General features: G+C 45.6%; 1 long non-coding RNA gene across 1 annotated transcript in view; it reads left to right on the forward strand.

Moving 5' to 3' along the window:
• The first annotated feature begins 3,105 nt into the window (after positions 1–3,105).
• The window catches only part of LOC137321596 (uncharacterized), a 59,612-nt gene continuing 43,551 nt past the window's right edge, over positions 3,106–19,166 (forward strand). Inside the window, exons 1-2 of the long non-coding RNA XR_010962865.1 lie at positions 3,106–3,338; positions 3,429–3,542. This is a non-coding gene — a long non-coding RNA (uncharacterized lncRNA). The remainder of the gene's footprint in view (positions 3,339–3,428; positions 3,543–19,166) is intronic.

Genomic DNA, 19,166 nt, shown 5'->3' on the forward strand with positions numbered 1-19,166 from the left:
AATGTGACAGAGTAGAGAGACAGAGTGAAGGGGCTGGAGGAGAAATGGAATGAGGAAGGTGGAAAGCTGGACAAGAGAGGAGAAGGGTTTTTCAAGGAGGGAATCTGTGTCCATGGGTCTGGCCAGTATGAGGACTGCTCTGCCTCCTGGCATGAAATAGAGATGGGTTTGGGATAGATTCTGCATTCTTTTTGCATTTACACTGTTTGAACTGGATTATTGGTTTAATCCAACCCGTGACATGAATGGGATTATAAATATTATAATGCAGTTATTGCACTCAGATTATGTGCTCTTCAGAAAGTATTGCTCACCTGGGATTTTCTCTCTCTCTCTCTCTCTTTCTTTCCCCCTTCCATTCGAACAAAAGATTCATCCTTGGAAAAAAAACACTTTTTCACTGAATCCCCTCCTATGGCTTCTTCATTTTACTGTGGGTTCTGAGAACTTCCTATTTCTGCCATGAAAGCTGCCGGATTGTCTTAAAAACCCAACTGATTCATTAATGTCAATCACTGGCTGGGCCTCAGCTGGAGTATTGTGCTCAATTCTGGGCACCATACTTTATGAAGGATGTCAAGGCCTTAGAGAGGGTGCAGGAGAGATTTACTAGAATGGTACCAGGGATGAGGGACTTCAGTTATGTGGAGAAACTAGAGAAGCTGGGATTGTTCTCCTTAGAACAGAGAAGGTTAAGGAAAGATTTAATAGAGGTGTTCAAAATTATGAGGGGTTTTGATAAAGTACATAGGTAGGAGGGTCGGTAACCAGAGGACACAGATTTAAGGTAATTGGCAAAAGAACCAGAGGGGAAATGAGGAGAATTTTTTTAATGCAGTGAGTTGTTATGATCTGGAATGCACTGACTGAAAGGGTGATGGAAGCAGATTCAATAATAACTTTCAAAAGGGAATTGAATAAATACTTGAAAAGGAGAAAAATGCAGGGCTATGGAGAAAGGGTAGGGGAGTGGGACTGATTGGATAGCTCTTTCAAAGAGCTGGCACAGGCACAATGGGCCGAATGGCCTCCTTCTGTGCTGTAAGAGTCAGTGAAGGGAACCTGCCACCACCCCTACACATGGTCTACACATAACTCCGGTCCCACACTACATGGTTGACTCTTACTGCCCTCAGGGAGACGAGGGGTGGGCAATATTGCTCCCTTGCCAGTGTCACCCACATCCCAAGAACAAATTAAAAATAAATATGACTCCAACATTCCTTTGAAACACAAAATCGGAGCATGTAATACAAATCACATAACATCTTTAGCAATATATATTTGGTAGAGAGTGTAGCAATGGAAATATTGCCAGGGTAATGAGCAGCATGATAATGACAATACAGAACTTCGCTTGCCTCCTTTAATAAGCCTGTATGAGAGGAGGTTGAGTCAGAGTCTCTTTCTCACCAAGGAACATAGGAATATAGGAATATAGGAACAGGAGTAGGCCATTCAGCCCCTCGTGCCTGCTGCGCCATTTGATAAGGTCATGGCTGATCTGTGATCTAACTCCATATACCTGCCTTTGGCCCATATCCCTACTGGGAAGAATGGAAGCTTGGGAGAGATAACTTGATCTTATTGAATGGTGGAGCAGGCTCGAGGGGCCGATTGGCCTACTCCTGCTCCTATTTCTTATGTTCTTATAATTCAGATTTGAGGTTAGGATCAGATCAGCCATGATCTTATTAAATGGCGGAGCAGGCTTGAAGGGCCGATTGGCCTACTCCTGCTCCTATTTCTTATGTTCTTAACTCGATAAGGGTAGAAAAACTATTTTAAAAAAAATGCAATGTACTGTCTTTCTTTCCTCTTGGACCTGATAGAGGTCTTTAAAATAATTGAAGGGTTTGATAGGGTAGACGTAGAAAAAATGTTTCCACTTGTGGGGGAGTCCAAAACTAGGGGTCATAAATATAAAATAGTTGCTAATAAATCCAATAGGGAATTCAGGAGAAACTCCTTTACCCAAAGAGTGGTAAGAATGTGGAATGCGCTACCACAAGGAGTAGTTGAGGCCTGTTTCTGTGCTGTAGTTTCAATGTAACTCGACGTAACTCAATTATTCACAGGATTCATTTGCTTGACAAGGTATCTAAGTCTAAAAATATAATTTATTTTTTACTTATACCTTTGGAAAGGATTCAGCTTCAATTGGGTTGATTTTAACCCCCTCCCCCACTGGGCGGGAACGGTTTGTGGGAGGGGTTAAAATCAGGCCAGTCAACTTACTGGCCCGAGATCGCTCGGTTCTTGCCCAATGCCATTGTTCCTTCACCGACTTTCAACTTGGCAGAGGTTCCTGCTACAGGCAGTCGGGGGCATAATGGAAATGTGAAAGTCATGGTGCAATGACATCATCGGCAGCACAATGCTCTTTTAACTAGAACTTGGGCGGAGGCCTGTCTGGTGGCAAATCAGTCAGAGGAACCTGGCGGGAGGCAGCAGAGTGGCAGAAGAGGACAAGGTAAGTTTCATTTTTTACTCTTCAGGAGGATTTCTTGGAGACCTCCAGGCCCTAGACTGAATCCTTGGGACTCCCTTGCTCCTGCCTTCCCTCTCCCTCCCCACACTGACATCTGTTTGGTGAACTCCATCCCCTCCCCCTCCCAGCACTTACCTCATGCCGAGGACCATTTCCTTGGGTCTTCAGAAACGTCCTTTCCCGCCCCAATTCCCTCTCCTGCCCCAATTCCCTCTCCTGCCCCAATTCCCTCTCCCACCCACCAGCCTTGATGCCATTCCCACTTTCTTCAGGCAGGAGATGGACATGAAATCTTAAAATCAGGCCCAGTGGTTAAAATTGGCCGGCCTCACTTCCTTTCTGACTTGTGGGTGCACTGTCCACTTCGAGCTCCACCCCACTCCACACAAACCAACCTTACCCGAGTTAAAATCGAGCCCAGCGTCTCTCGTTCTGCTTTTGAATAGTGAAGCTCATTCATTCCTTATTTGTTTTACTGTCATTGAACTTCCTTACCCTATGTAGGCCTGACAAAGCTGGTCTCTTTAAGGACGCATCTTGCCAAAGATTGAAGGTCTCTCTCAGTGTTACTCCCACGCCAGAGGACGCTGAGGACAAGTTGCCTTTGAATTATGTTTGAAGCACTTTCCGGGAAATGTCGTTGCCACCATTAGTCTGTGCACATACTCGGAATACAAAACAATTACAGCTGCACAATTCGTTTTAATGGGGATGAAAGATATTACAAGTGGCGCTTTGGGACTGTTTAATCTGTTTGTTATAAGCAGGTGTTTGTTACGGGGAAGCTAAACCTGAGTTGAATGACAGAGATTTTAATTGAGCTTCAGCAGTGTACATGGAGTGGGAGGTTTGTAATAACCAAGGCTGTTACATTAAGATATGACTATGAGTTTTTATTATGCAGTATTTAAAAGTGTGATCTTTCTCCAAATTACAGGCGATAAACCTTTGAGTTTGATTCCCGGCCAGCGCTGAGTTGGCTGATTTCATCCAGGGCAACACTTGAGTGCTACAATAAGCCAGGAAGGGCAGAAATCAGGGTTTTACTGAGGTAGGAGACTTTTAACCTGTTTTCTTTCAAAGAAGGGCATCAAATCATCAATTATTATGGCTTACTAATTAGTATTACGAGGTATTTTTTCAATGATGCCGTCTGACCTCTGGATCCAAATTTTTTAAATGTGCCCTGTTGACTTGTTTTCCTGTTTAAAGTATAACGATGTACCTTTCATGAGGGACCTATATCAGGAGAACACTTTCTGTCAGCTATGGCTCATTGGGTAGCATTCTCACCTCAAAAGATTGTGGATTCAAGTTCCACTCCAGAGACTTGAGCACATAATCTAAGCTAATACTCCCAATGCACCACAGAGGGAATGCTGCACTGTTGAAGGTGTCGTTCTTCGGATGAGACATTAAACCATCTCAGATGGACACATAAGATCCCATGGCACTATTTCAAAGAAGAGTAGGAGAGTTCTCCCCGGTGTCCTGGCCAATATTTATCCCTCAACCAACATCACTAAAAAAAAACAGATTATCTGGTCACTATCACATTGCTGTTTGTGGAACCTTGCTGTGCGCAAACTGGCTGCCACACTTCCACCATTACAACATTACACTTTTAATTATTCACCTTCTGGGCCAGAGAGGTTGATTGGCAGTAATTAACAATTATCACATCGTTAAAATGGTGCTTACGTTTGTAATTACTAGCCCTAAATATCTGCAGCGAGTTTAGTTCATATCTACTGCGCAAATACAGCAACTTCATGCAGTTCAATGCATTTTAATGATGAGGCAGACAGCAAGATGCCATTTTCATGAAGCTAATGGCGGAGCAGCCCAACTCGAACAGCAACTTTTGGATTTTCACATTTAACCGCGCATCTGCCCCTCGCCTGAAGTTGCTGTACCATTTACAGAGTATTATTTAAATGGTGAGAGATTGGGAAATGTTGATGTACAAAGGGACCTGGGTGTCCTTGTACATGAGTCACTGAAAGCAAACATGCAGGTGCAGCAAGCAATTAGGAAGGCAAATGGTATGTTGGCCTTTATTACAAGTGGATTTGAGTACAGGAATAAAGATGCCTTACTGCAATTATATAGCCATGATGTGGAGATGCCGGTGATGGACTGGGGTGGACAAATGTAAGGAATCTTACAACACCAGGTTATAGTCCAACAGTTTTATTTGAAAATCACAAGCTTGTGATTTTCAAATAAAACTGTTGGACTATAACCTGGTGTTGTAAGATTCCTTACATTTGCAATTATATAGGGCTTTGGTGAGACCACACCTGGAGTATTGTGTACAATTTTGGTGTCCTTACTTAAGAAAGGATATACTTGCCATAGAGGGAGTGCAACGAAGGTTCACCAGACTGATTCCTGGGATGGCGGGATTGTCATATGAGGAGAGATTGAGTAGACTAGGCCTGTATTCTCTCGAGTTCAGAAGAATGAGAGGTGATCTCATTGAAACATACAAAATTCTCACAGGGCTCGACAGGGTAGATGCAGAGAGGATGTTTCCCCTGGCTGGGGAGTCTAGAACCAGGGGTCACAGTCTCAGAATAAGGGGTAGGCACTTTAGGACTGAGAGGAAGAGAAATTTCTTCATTCAGAGGGTAGTGAATCTTTGGAATTCTCTACCCCAGAGGGCTGTGGAGGCTCAGACGTTGAGTACATTCAAAACAGAGATCGATAGATTTCTAGATATTAAAGGCATCAAGGGAAATGGGGATAGTGCAGGAAAATGGGGTTGAGGTAGAAGATCAGCCATGATCTGATTGAATGGCGGAGCAGGTTCGAGGGGGCCGGATGGCCTACTCCCGCTCCAATTTCTTATGTTCTTATGCATAAATAATGGCGAGTGCCATTAGCCTCACCGTTATTTTGACAGCAAATTCTGACCCATTGAATTTCTGCCAAGCAGGATCCTTGGCTAATTGTCCCTCCCCAGTTCAGTGCAGCTAAGGCCAACTTTAGTGCTCCAACTGATGCCCTGGGTGAACTCAGCTAAACACAGACCAGAGAACAGATCCCAGGCACCCTTTTGGTCGATACGATTCAATACCACGCCATACGTTGCAACCACCCACTGAACCATCTGGAGTGCCATGTAAATGATCAAGCATTTAGTGAAGCATGATGTAAGGTTCTTATTAAGCTGTGGTAGATACAATTGGTAATTGGAAATCTGAGAGCGTGTCTTACTTCAATTGCTTGTGTACCATTTTTTTGAAAAGGCAGCTGAAGATGAATGCAAATTTAGATTTTTTTTTAGTTTAACGCTTTCACTCAAGCATTTCCACCCCATTATATATGGGATAACAGATTGTCGGCAATACGTCACATAGGAACGGAAGAAGGCCATTCAGCCCCTCAAGCCTGTTCTGCCATTCAATTAGATCACAGCTGATCTGTACCTTAACTCCATCTACCCAACTTGATTCTGTAACCCTTAATACCCTTGCCCAACAAAAATCTATCAATCTGAGTTTTGAAATTTTCAACTGATCCCCAATCTCAACAGTTTCTTGAGGAGAGAGTTCCAGATTTCCACTACCCTTTGTGTGAAGAAGTGGTTTCTGGCATCATCCCTGAATGGCCTAGCTCTAATTTTAAGGGTATGCTCCCTTGTTCTGGACTCTCCCACCAGAGGGAACAGTTTCTCCCTATCTACCCTACCAAATCCTTTAATCATCTTAAACACCTCATTAGATCACCCCTTAATCTTCAATACTCAAGGGAATACAAACCTGTCCTCATAACTTAAACCCTTTTAGCCCCAGTCACATGAAAAAAAATCAGAAATACAGATCTAGGAATGTTAACGGAGTCTTAAAACTAAAAGGCAACTGTGATACCAGGGATGAGGGACTTCATTTACATGGAGAGATTAGAGAAGATGGGATTATTCTCCTCAGAACAAAGATTAAGGGGCGATTTAATAGAGGTGTTCAAAATTATGAAGGGCTTTGATAGAGTAAGTAAGGAGAAACTGTTTTCATCGACAGGACTGTCAGTAACCAAAGGACACAGATTTAAGATAATTGACAAAAGAACCAGAGGAGAGATGAGGAGAATATTTTTTTACACGGTGAGTTGTTATGATCTGAACTGCACTGCCTGAAAGGGTGGTGGAAGCAGATTCAATAGTAACTTTTATTGATTGCTATGATTAGTCAACAACTCCATTATCATTGTATCATGTGACTACCAGGATGGTAAAGGTGAACTAGATGCCCCTTGATCTTTTTTTTTCCATCAGTTCCTACGTTCCTATGAAACTGGGAAGGTAGGAATTGGTTGCTGCCTTCAATGTTTTCATGTAGAGTTTCAGCACCAAACAAATTATACAGGAATGTTATGAAAGTCTGCCACGTTATTGTGCTTTTTAAACTTGTATTTATATAGCTCCTTTCAGGACTCAGAGATCAGAGTGAGCCAAGGATGACATATACTATTTACATAAGACAATTAGATCATTTTATGCAAAGAATAAGGAGAAAGAAAGGACTTGCATTTATACAGCGCCTTTCACGACCTCAGGGTGTCCCAAAGTGCTTCGCAGCCAATGAAGTACTTTTGAAGTGTAGTCACTGTTGTAATGTAGCCAATTTGTGCACAGCAAGATCCCACAAACAACAATGAGATAAATCAACCCTCTTCCTAGAATAAACATTAATGGGTTAATATAGGAAAAAAATTGAATAGATAGAAATGCAGATGCCCACTTAACCCATTGAGACGATTACAGCTTTTGTTAAAATAATGAAGTTACTGTAATCTTTCTGAATATTAATTGACAGAGGATATATCAACCTGAAATTTTTTAAAAGGAAGACCACCACTAAAAATGGTTAACTGTATTAAGCTCAGTTGGTCTAATGAAACAAGGTTAGATCAGGGGTTTCTGTCACCCCCTGGATCATGCCTCTGTTCACTTTGTGCTACCTGAGAGGTTTACAGCACAGATTGAGGTCATTTGGCCCCTCATGTCTGTGTTGGTTCTTTATTCGAGCAATTCAAAGCTTAGTTCCACCACTTTGCTCTCCCCCTGTAGCCCTGTATCATTCTGCTTCAAATGTTTGTCGACGCTTTTCTTCAAAGATACAGTGGTCTCTGCCTCAACTATTCCCTGTGGCAAACTTTTCAATGTTCTAAGAACTCTCTGTGTACAGAATTTTCTCCTAACCTCTCTCCTGACTTTCTTAGTGCCAATTTTAAATTGATGATCTGTCGTCGCTGCATCCCCAACCAAAGGAAATAATCTTTCCCTATACACCCTATCAAAACCTTTCATAATTTCAAAAACTTCTTCAAATATCCTCTTAGCCTTCTCTGCTACAGTGCAAATACTCCCCTTATCTCAAGTCTCTCCTCATAACTTTAGTTTCTCATCCTTGTTCCCGGTGCAATACTGAGGGCGTGCTGCACTGTCTGTGGTGCCATCTTTCAGATGAGACATTAAACGAGGCCCCGTTTGCCTTCTCAGGTAAAAGATCCCACGGCACTATTTCGAAGAAAAGCAAGGGAGTTCTCCCTGATGTCCTGGCCAATATTTATCCCTCAACCAATATCTTAAAACAGATTATCTGGTCATTATCACATTGCTGTTTGTGGGAGCTTGCTGTGCGCAAATTGGCTGCCCCATTTCCTACATTACAACAGTGACTACACTTCAAAAGTACTTCATTGGCTGCAAAGCGCTTTGGGATGTCCTGAGGCCATGAAAGGCGTTATATAAATGCAAGTTCTTTCTATAGGAGGCAGAACTAGGCAGGCTTCCTGAACAGCCACCCTGAAGATTGTTCTGTATGTCTTGCCGGGAAAAGAGGTCTCATCTAAAGTTTAACTATCTATCTGCAGTCCAGTTGTACACTATCCTGTCAATCAACAAGACTGGAATTGAGTTTTATTGCACAAGGATAAGTGTCCCAAGGGAACACCTGATATTTGAGTGAGGAATGTTCCAGAATGAATCAGTCTCCGACAGGATCCTAAAGTTTGTAGCTTTCTGTAGCGCATGCAAGCAAAAATGTACTCATTTAACTAGAGTGTGTGTGTGTGTACCACATTGAAGATTTACATGTCACCATGACTACTTAGAAGGTGGTAGTTTTAAACACAATGCACAAGACGTTGAGGAAGGGCCACTTCATGTCACCAGCTTGTATTTCTTCCTTAGCGTATTGACAACTTTGAATGTTTTGACAATATCTGTGACAATGCATCACTCAACTCCCAGCTTGACTCCCTCATGATATCGGTACAGCAAGGTAGCCTTTCAGTGCTGTGCATTAGTAGATGGAATGATGCAATGTAAGGACTTAAAACAGATTGAGCCCATCTTTTTAAACTTAGTTTAAAACACAATTGCATTATTAGAGTAACAAAATACAATTAGAATGTTTTATTGTCAGGTGCATTTATTTATATATCTATATATAGATATATAAAAATCATGGTGTTACATGACCAAGAGCAAATGTAGTCATCAGGTGAGGCGGGGTTAGCGGCCAGGGGTTAATTGGACCCAGGGTGTGCAGACAAAGCTCAGTTCCCATTTTAAAGTTGTATGTTCTGTCTTTACTTATATACTTCCATTTTAAGTTCTTATGTCCATGTTCATAGTGGAATCTGCCTGTGTAATCTTGTCACACTGTAATTACACTCTCCCCCCAGTGGGGACACTGCAGCACCTACACAGTTGAGGGCTGGGCGTGGGGACTAAGGGAGGTGGTGTGGGAGGGAGGGTGTAATTACAGTATGATAAGTTTACAGAGGAAGTTTCCATTATGAATGAGTGCACAGGAATTTATGATGGAAACATTAACAATCAAATGTGCACTCCTGTAAGGTTTTTAATATATTATAAGTTGATCACCTGTCATGTTACACCTGTGAAGTCAGGCAGTAGGAGGAATTTTAACTGGAACGGGAGTTAAAATCTAAGTAGGGCACATACCACTCATTTCCCACCTCGCGGCCATTTTAACACTGTTATTATCTTTGGCGGTTGAAGTGCCCGCGTGACTCGGGGAGCCTCATGACTACAAGAAAATATATAGTTATCCCTCAACCAATATCACTAAAACAGATTATCTGGTCATTTACCACATTGCTGTCCGGGATTGGGGAGGTCGGAGGGGTAGACTGGGGAGGTTGGAGGGGTAGACTGGGGAGGTCGGAGGGGTAGATTGGGGAGGTCGGAGGGGTAGATTGGGGAGGTCGGAGGGGTAGATTGGGGAGGTCGGAGGGGTAGACTGGGGAGGTCACGGGGAGACTGGGGAGGTCGGAGGGGTAGATTGGGGAGGTCGGAGGGGTAAATATGGGGAGGTCGGAGGGGTAGGTTGCAGAGGTTGGGGGGTAGATTGGGGAGGTTACGGGGGTTGATTGGTGAGGTCAAGGGGTAGATTGGGGAGGTCGGAGGGGTGTATTGGGGAAGTCGGAAGGGTAGATTGGGGAGGTCACAGGGGGTAGATTGGGGAGGTCAGAGGGGTGGATTGGGAGGTCACGGGGGTAGATTGGGGAGGTCGGAGGGGTAGATTGGGGAGGTCGGAAGGGTAGATTGGGGAGGTCACGGGTAGATTGGGGAGGTCACAGGGGTAGATTGGGGAGGTCAGAGGGGTAGATTGGGGAGGTCGGAAGGGTAGATTGGGGAGGTCACAGGGGTAGATTGGGGAGGTCAAGGGGGTAGATTGGGGAGGTCAGAGGGGTGGATTGGGAGGTCACGGGGGTAGATTGGGGAGGTCACGGGGGTAGATTGGGGAGGTCGGAGGGGTAGATTGGGGAGGTCACGGGGGTAGATTGGGAAGGTCAAGGGGGTAGATTGGGGAGGTCACGGGGGTAGATTGGGGAGGTTGGAGGGGTAGATTGGGGAGGTCGGATGGTACATTGGGGAGGTCACAGGGGTAGATTGGGGAGGTCAAGGGGGTAGATTGGGGAGGTCGGAGGGGTAGATTGGGGATGTCGGAGGGGTAGATTGGGGAGGTCAGAAGGGTAGATTGGGGAGGTCGGAGGGGTAGAATGAGGAGGTCACGGGTAGATTGGGGAGGTCGGAGGGGTAGATTGGGGAGGTCACAGGGGTAGATTGGGGAGGTCAAGGGGTAGATTGGGGAGGTTACGGGGGTTGATTGGTGAGGTCAAGGGGTAGATTGGGGAGGTCGGAGGGGTGGATTGGGGAGGTCGGAGGGGTAGACTGGGGAGGTCGGAGGGGTAGATTGGGGAGGTCGGAGGGGTAGATTGTGGAGGTCACAGGCATAGATTGAGGAGGTTGGAGGGGTAGATTGGGGAGATCCGGGGTAGACTGGGGAGGTCGGAGGGGTAGACTGGGGAGATCCCGGGTAGATTGTGTGGAGGTCACAGGGGTAGATTGGGAGGTCACAGGCATAGATTGAGGAGGTTGGAGGGGTAGATTGGGGAGATCCAGGGTAGATTGGGGAGGTTGGAGGGGTAGATTGGGGAGGTCGGAGGGGTAGATTGTGGAGGTCACAGGGGTAGATTGGGAGGTCACAGGCATAGATTGAGGAGGTTGGAGGGGTAGATTGGGGAGATCCAGGGTAGATTGGGGAGGTCGGAGGGGTAGACTGGGGAGATCCCGGGTTGATTGTGTGGAGGTCGGAGGGGTAGATTGGGGATGTTGCAGGGGTAGATTGGGGAGGTCGGGGGTAGATTGGGAAGGTCGGAGGGGTAAATATGGGGAGGTCGGAGGGGTAGGTTTCAGAGGTTGGGGGGTAGATTGGGGAGGTTACGGGGGTTGATTGGTGAGGTCAAGGGGTAGATTGGGGAGGTCGGAGGGGTGGATTGGGGAGGTCAAGGGGTAGATTGGGGAGGTCGGAGGGGTGTATTGGGGAGGTCGGAAGGGTAGATTGGGGAGGTCACAGGGGGTAGATTGGGGAGGTCAGAGGGGTGGTTTGGGAGGTCACGGGGGTAGATTGGGGAGGTCGGAGGGGTAGATTGGGGAGGTCGGAAGGGTAGATTGGGGAGGTCACGGGTAGATTGGGGAGGTCACAGGGGTAGATTGGGGAGGTCGGAGGGGTAGATTGGGGAGGTCGGAAGGGTAGATTGGGGAGGTCACGGGTAGATTGGGAAGGTCAAGGGGGTAGATTGGGGAGGTCAGAGGGGTGGATTGGGAGGTCACGGGGGTGGATTGGGGAGGTCGGAGGGGTAGATTGGGGAGGTCGGAGGGGTACATTGGGGAGGTCACAGGGGTAGATTGGGGAGGTCACGGGGGTAGATTGGGGAGGTCGGAGGGGTAGATTGGGGAGGTCAAGGGGTAGATTGGGGAGGTCACGGGGGTAGATTGGGGAGGTCAAGGGGTAGATTGGGGAGGTCACGGGGGTAGATTGGGGAGGTTGGAGGGGTAGATTGGGGAGGTCGGAAGGTACATTGGGGAGGTCACAGGGGTAGATTGGGGAGGTCAAGGGGGTAGATTGGGGAGGTCGGAGGGGTAGATTGGGGATGTCGGAGGGGTAGATTGGGGAGGTCAGAAGGGTAGATTGGGGAGGTCACGGGTAGATTGGGGCGGTCAAGGGGGTAGATTGGGGAGGTTACGGGGGTTGATTGGTGAGGTCAAGGGGTAGATTGGGGAGGTCGGAGGGGTAGACAGGGGAGGTCACGGGTAGATTGGGGAGGTCGGAGGGGTAGACTGAGGAGGTCACGGGTAGATTGGGGAGGTCGGAGGGGTAGATTGGGGAGGTCACAGGGGTAGATTGGGGAGGTCAAGGGGTCGATTGGGGAGGTTACGGGGGTTGATTGGTGAGGTCTAGGGGTAGATTGGGGAGGTCGGAGGGGTGGATTGGGGAGGTCGGAGGGGTAGACTGGGGAGGTAACGGGTAGATTGGGGAGGTCGGAGGGCTAGATTGGGGAGGTCGGAGGGGTAGATTGGGGAGGTCAAGGGGGTAGATTGGGGAGGTCGGAGGGGTAGATTGGGGAGGTCGGAGGGCTAGATTGGGAGGTCAGAGGCATAGATTGAGGAGGTCGGAGGGGTAGATTGGGGAGATCCGGGGTAGATTGGGGAGGTCGGAGGGGTAGATTGGGGAGGTCGGAGGGGTAGATTGTGGAGGTCACAGGGGTAGATTGGGAGGTCACAGGCATAGATTGAGGAGGTTGGAGGGGTAGATTGGGGAGATCCAGGGTAGATTGTGTGGAGGTCGGAGGGGTAGATTGGGGATGTTGCAGAGGTAGATTGGGGAGGTCGGAGGGTAGACTGGGGAGGTCGGAGGGTAGACTGGGGAGGTCGGAGGGGTAGATTGGGGATGTTGCAGAGGTAGATTGGGGAGGTCGGAGGGTAGACTGGGGAGGTCGGAGGGGTAGATTGGGAATGTTGCAGGGGTAGATTGGGGATGTCGGGGGTAGATTGGGAAGGTCGGAGGGGTAGATTGGGGAGATCCCGGGTAGATTATGGACGTCGTAGGGGTAGATTGGGGAGATCCTGGGTAGATTGGGGAGGTCATAAGGGTAGATTGGGGAGATCCCGGGTAGATTGGGGAGGTCGTAGGGGTAGTTTGGGGATATTGCAGGAGTAGATTGACGAGTAGCAGTTAAGTGATGGAGAAGCACGAAACGTTAGGGAGAGGAAAGAGTTGGGGTCTGGAGAGCTTGGTGGGAGTGAGTGGAAGAACGTTTCTGATGGTGAGTGAGCGGTACAAGTCCAGTGATGGATAAGTGTTGAAAAAGTTTGAGTAATTGGTGCTGGTGAGTGGGGGTTAGTAGCAGGGAGGAAATCTGTTGAAAAAATATGGTGATTGGTGAGGAAAGGTAAAAATCATACATAACATAAAAATTGGCACTGGGAAATCTTTGGAGGTTTTATGGCAAGTGGAGTTTAGAAAAAGAGAGTTGGGAGTTGGACTAAAAGAATAGCAACTTTTAAAAAATCAAGCTAGTTGTTATGGTCTGGAATGCGCTGCCTGAAAGGGCAGTGGAAACAGATTCAATAATTACTTTCAAATTGGATATATACTTGAAGGGGAAATAATTGCAGGTCTATGAGGAAAGAGTAGAGGAATGGGACTAATTGAATAGCTCTTTCCAAGAGCCAGCAGAGGCACAATGGGCTGAATGGCCTCCTTCTGTGCTGTATCATTCTGTGATTCTATGAAGTGGGAATGGGACTGAAAAATACGATACATTAGTTGGAGTAAAACCAAGAATAACGACTGGGAGTGAGACTAAAGGAAACAGAAATACTGGGAATAGGACTTGAAAGGAACAGCACTGATGAGGTTCAAAACTAAAACACTGGGAGAAGTCGGAAATAAATAGTTAGATTGACAGTCAAAAAAACCCATAGAGTGTTTAGCTAAAAACAAATAGCAAAATTCTAGCTTTCTAAAAAAAAGTGAAAGCAGGAGTTTAAAAAACAACAGAACTGTACTCAAAAATAGAAGCACTGGGAGCAAAAGTACACGAATCCTGGAAATGAGACTGAAGTAAACACAAACACCTGGAGCAGGACTTACAAAAACACAACCACTGGAGAAAGGACAATTTAAGTAAGATCTGGAGAGTTGGAGTGTAACATAGAGAAAAAATATATAAAGACGAGAGGCGAGGGTGGGAAAGCTGCTGTGGTGTAGGATGTGGACTTGTATCAATCTACCAGTGTGAAGGTCCTAGATCAAGGGCACAACCCACTTATCATTAAGATCCAGTCCAAGAACTAAGGCACGTGTGGCACAGACTGTGTTTACCCAGCAAAGATAATCTCTAGCTTCTGCCCACGTGCAGCTGAAAGTTGGCCCATCAGAGCATAATGCCATATTTTTTAGCCATGATGTGGAGATGCCGGTGATGGACTGGGGTGGACAAATGTAAGGAGTTGCACAACACCAGGTTATAGTCCAACAGCTTTATTTGAAATCACAAGCTTTCGGAACTTTGCTCCTTCACCTGACGAAGGAGCAAAGCTACGAAAACTTGTGATTTCAAATAAAGCTGTTGGACTATAACCTGGTGTTGTGCAACTCCTTATATTTTTTAGAGCATTGGAATAACATTAGCCGTTCTGAACAATACTTGTGTCAATGAGGAAAAATGTCTGGGGTTTACTTGCGCCATCTATGGTGTAGCGACTCTTGAACGGTGCAAAAGACAGAGAAAATTATGGAGTAAATGACTTATGCTGTTAATTATGCCACTTCATATTTTCCTGGGGCTTTTTTGCCGCATTGGATATGGGACGGGGCCGGAGGACTGGAGAGTTGCAAATATTACATCCCTGTTCAAAAAAGGGGAGAGGGATAAACCCGGCAACTACAGGCCAATCAACCTAACGTTGATGGTGGGAGAACTTTTAGAGACAATAATCTGAGGCAAAAATAATCGGCACTTGGAAAAACATGAATTAATAAATGACAGTCAGCTTGGATTTGTTAAAGATAAATTGTGTCTGACTAACTCGATTGAGATCTTTGATGAAGTAACGTAGAGGGTCGATGACGGTAGTGCAGTTGATGTCTATATGGACTTTCAGAAAGCGTTTGATAAAGTACCATTTCATAGACTTGTTCACATGGGATTAAAGGGTCAGTGGCAGCATGAATACAAAATTGGCTAAGGGATTGAAAGTAGAGAGTCGTGGTGAATGGTTTTTTTTCAGACTGGAGGGAAGTATACATTGGTATCCCCCAAGGGTCAGTGTTGGGACCACTGCTCTTTTTGATATATATTTATGAACTGGACTTGGGTATACAAGTTTGCAGATGGCATGAAACTTGGAAATGTAGCAAACAATGTGGAGGATAGTAACAGACTTCAGGAGGACATAGACAGACTAGTGAAATGGGCAGACTTATGGCAGATGAAATTTAACGCAGAGAAGTGTGTAGTGATTCTTTTTGAAGAAGAATGAGGAGAGGCAATATAAACTAAAGAATACAATTTTAAAGTGGGTGCAGGAACAGCGAGACATGGTGGTGTATGTACACAAATCTTTGAAGGTGGCAGGACAAGTTGAGAAGGTTGTTAAAAAAACATATGGGATCCTTGGCTTTATAAATAGAGGCATAGAGTACAAAAGCAAGAAAGTTATGCTAAGCCTTTATACATGACTGGTTAGGCCTCAGCTGGAATATTGTGTCCAATCCTGAGCACCACACTTTAGGAAGGATGTCAAGGTCTTAGGGAGGGTACAGAGGCGATTTACTAAAATGGTACCAGGGATTAGGGACTTCAGTTATGTGGAGAGACTGGAGAAGCTGGGGTTGTTCTCTTTAAGGCAGAGAAAGTTAAGCGGGAATTTAATAGAGGTGTTCAAAATCATGAATGCTCTTGATAGAGTTTCCACTGGCAGAAGGGTCAGTAACCAAAGGACACAAATTTAAGGTAATTGGCAAAAGAACCAGAGGTGAGATGAGGAGAATTTTTTTTACGCAGTGAATTGCTATCATACTTAAGAAAAGACATACTTGCTCTCGAGGCAGTACAAAGAAGGTTCACTCGGTTAATCCCGGGGATGAGGGGGTGGACATATGAGGAGAGGTTGAGTAGATTTGGACTCTACTCATTGGAGTTCAGAAGAATGAGAGGCGATCTTAGTGAAACATATAAGATTGTGAAGGGGCTTGATCGGGTGGATGCGGTGAGGATGTTCCCAAGGATGGGTGAAACTAGAACTAGGGGGCATAATCTTAGAATAAGGGGCTGCTCTTTCAAAACTGAGATGAGGAGAAACTTCTTCACTCAGAGGGTAGTAGGTCTGTGGAATTTGCTGCCCCAGGAAGCTGTGGAAGCTACATCATTAAATAAATTTAAAACAGAAATAGACAGTTTCCGAGAAGTAAAGAGAATTAGGGGTTACGGGGAGCGGGCAGGAAATTGGACATGAATTTAGATTTGAGGTTAGGATCAGATCAACCATGATCTTATTGAATGGTGGAGCAGGCTCGAGGGGCCGATTGGCCTACTCCTGCTCCTATTTCTTATGTTCTTATGATCTGGAGTGCACTGCCTGAAAGGGTGGTGGAAGCAGATTCAATAGTAATTTTCAAAAAGGAATTGGATAAATACTTGAAGGGGAAAAGATTGCAGGTCTATGGGGAAAGGGCAGGGGAGTGGGACTAATTGCATAGTTCAAAGAGCTGACACAGGCACGATGGCACTATAATTGTCTCCTTCTGTGCTATATCATTCTATGGTTCTATAATTCTAAAGGAACAGCAGAAGGCCATTCAGCCCCTCAAGCCTGTACTGTCATTCAATTAGATCATGGCTGATCTGTATCTTAACTCCATTTTCCTGCCTTGGTTCCATAACCCTTAATACCCTAGCCTAACAATCTGAGTTTTGAAATTTTCAATTGACCCCCAGCCTCAACAGCTTTCCGGGGGCCGGAATTCCAAATTTCCACTACTGAATGAAGGACTGAACCTCTGAAGCTGTTGAATTGGTTTGCCGTGCCCTTCATCTACCTCTAGCTCCTCAATCAAGTTGCCCAACCTTTCCATCCGTGAGCTCTGTTGCTGTCCTTTGACTTGTCTCAGCAGGTGATAGGTGACAACTGCTTGACGCAAGAACCACTCGGTGACATTTATGTAAATAAAATCAAAACTCGTAAGTGGGACAACATTTATTTTCTCTTCTCAATTTATCTTTTAATTTATGTAAAATCATGTATAAAAAAACCGTTAAGAACAAATATTTCTGGAGTTTAAATTTTAGCAGTATAAATCTGTCAGCTATTAAAACATAATTAAACACTTGCAAACTCCATTTCCTATGGATTGAAATGTTTAGCTAATGATTCAGTGAAAGAAAATGTACTCGAGAAATGGGGATAAGTATTGGTACAAATCAGGCAGTTCCTTCCTCCTCCTCCCCCTCCCAATTCAATTTAATTCTGCACATCGCAAAGTTTCACAATTCTATTTGTACAATAAATTTAATCCCACTGTCAATGTCCACACTCTAGCTATAAGTATGATCATAGTTTCATCAACAGATCTAGTCTATAACTGCATGAATTTGTTCTGGGAATGAGGGTGATGTTGGCATTTATCGCCCATGCCTAGTTGCCCTCAAAAGGTGGTGGTGGGTCTTTTCCTTGGACTGCTGCAATCCTTGCTCTGATGATACTCCCTGGATAGTGTTAGGTAGGGAATTCCAGGATATTAACCGGAGACAATAAAGGAACAGCTAAGAATGTCCAAGACAGCATGGAAAGTGATTCGGAAGGCTACTTAGAGGCGATGGTGTTCCCATGACATTGCTGCTCTTGTCCTTCTCGGTAGTAGAGGTCGCAGGGGAGGGAGGTGCTTGGCGGCTGTTCACTTTTCGAGCAAGTTCCTGCTGTCAAGTCAATACCCTCAGAAGCAGAAGCTCTACCTAACACATCACCAACTTCTACTAGTTTAGGATATTTTCTATTTGTTACTTTGCGGGTGATGTGAACATAAGGGGCAGGTGTTGTAGCCAAGGCGGTAACCGTTCTTCCCATCCCTCCACTTTCAGGACCTTGGGAGGGATGGAGTAGCTGCATCAGTACAGAGCTGCTCTCAGCTCCAGACGGAGATCCCTGGACATTACGGCCTGGGGACTAGGCCGATTCCCGATCAGGCAGCGACTGTTAGAGCTGCCAGAGATATCTTTTCAGATAAAAGAACACCTCTCAAACACGGAGCTCCATGGGCTTTGAAGAGGGGGGAAGCAGGCGTCACTGGACCCACCACAATCTCTCCTTTCCAACATCTTGGCCAGGAATATTAAATACTAAAAAGCAAAATCTGGGTAGCTTCTGCATATTTAAAGCTTCCCACTACAAAGTAAAGGCCACCTACCTCCAGCGTCTCACTTCAAAATCTCATGGTAGTGTTGCCAACCCTCCAGGATTGTCCTGAGTCTCCAGGAATTAAAGTTTAAAATCCTGGACACTGCTGCGAGCAATCAGGAGGAAAATCACAGGGGCATGGAAAAAAAATTGAGCGTGCTTTTTTTCATTTTCTTTGAACATTATTAGTTATAAAAATATTGGAGATGGGGGAAAAAAAGCTGTTTGAGTGGGTGGGGCAGTTGGAGGCAGGAGATCATCTGATAAAACCTCCAGGAATATGTCCAACCAGAGTTGGCAAACTTAATAGACAAAAGGGAAGCAGGAGTATGGTGCAGCAAGGTGAGAGAGGGATGACAGCTCCCTGCTGGCTGTATGTTCTTCTCCGATCTTTCCTTGTGCCGTAAAAGAGAGAGGGAGAGTGGGAGTGGGAATGGGAGTGGGAGTGGGAATGGGAGTGGGAATGGGAATGGGAGTGGGAGTGGGAGTGCCAAGAGTAGCAGCAACAAGTCTCAGGACAGCTGATCTGGTGGTCAAATCAAGAAAGGAGTCCAAGGACGACTGACAGGGAGCAAGAGATTTCTTTTGGAGGACTGTGGAACTCCGACAGGCCGAGTAAGAAATAGTTTAATTAAATTGGGAGCTGTGGCAAAATGCGCCCCAACTGGAATATTAATAAGGAGGTTTGCCAGAGCGAGTGGCCCATAGTCAGCATGCTTGCGAATTTTTGGTGGCAGCTGAGAATGGGGTTACCGACAGGGCGAGTTCATGGAGCAGAGGTCAAAGAAAGGGAGAGTATGAACATAGGAACATAGCAACAGCAGTTGGCCATTCAGCCCCTCAAGCTTGTTCTGCCATTCAATGAGATCATGGCTGATCTGTATCCTAACTCCA

Source organism: Heptranchias perlo, chromosome 5, assembly GCF_035084215.1.
Source record: "Heptranchias perlo isolate sHepPer1 chromosome 5, sHepPer1.hap1, whole genome shotgun sequence".
Classification (NCBI taxonomy): Eukaryota; Metazoa; Chordata; class Chondrichthyes; order Hexanchiformes; family Hexanchidae; genus Heptranchias; species Heptranchias perlo.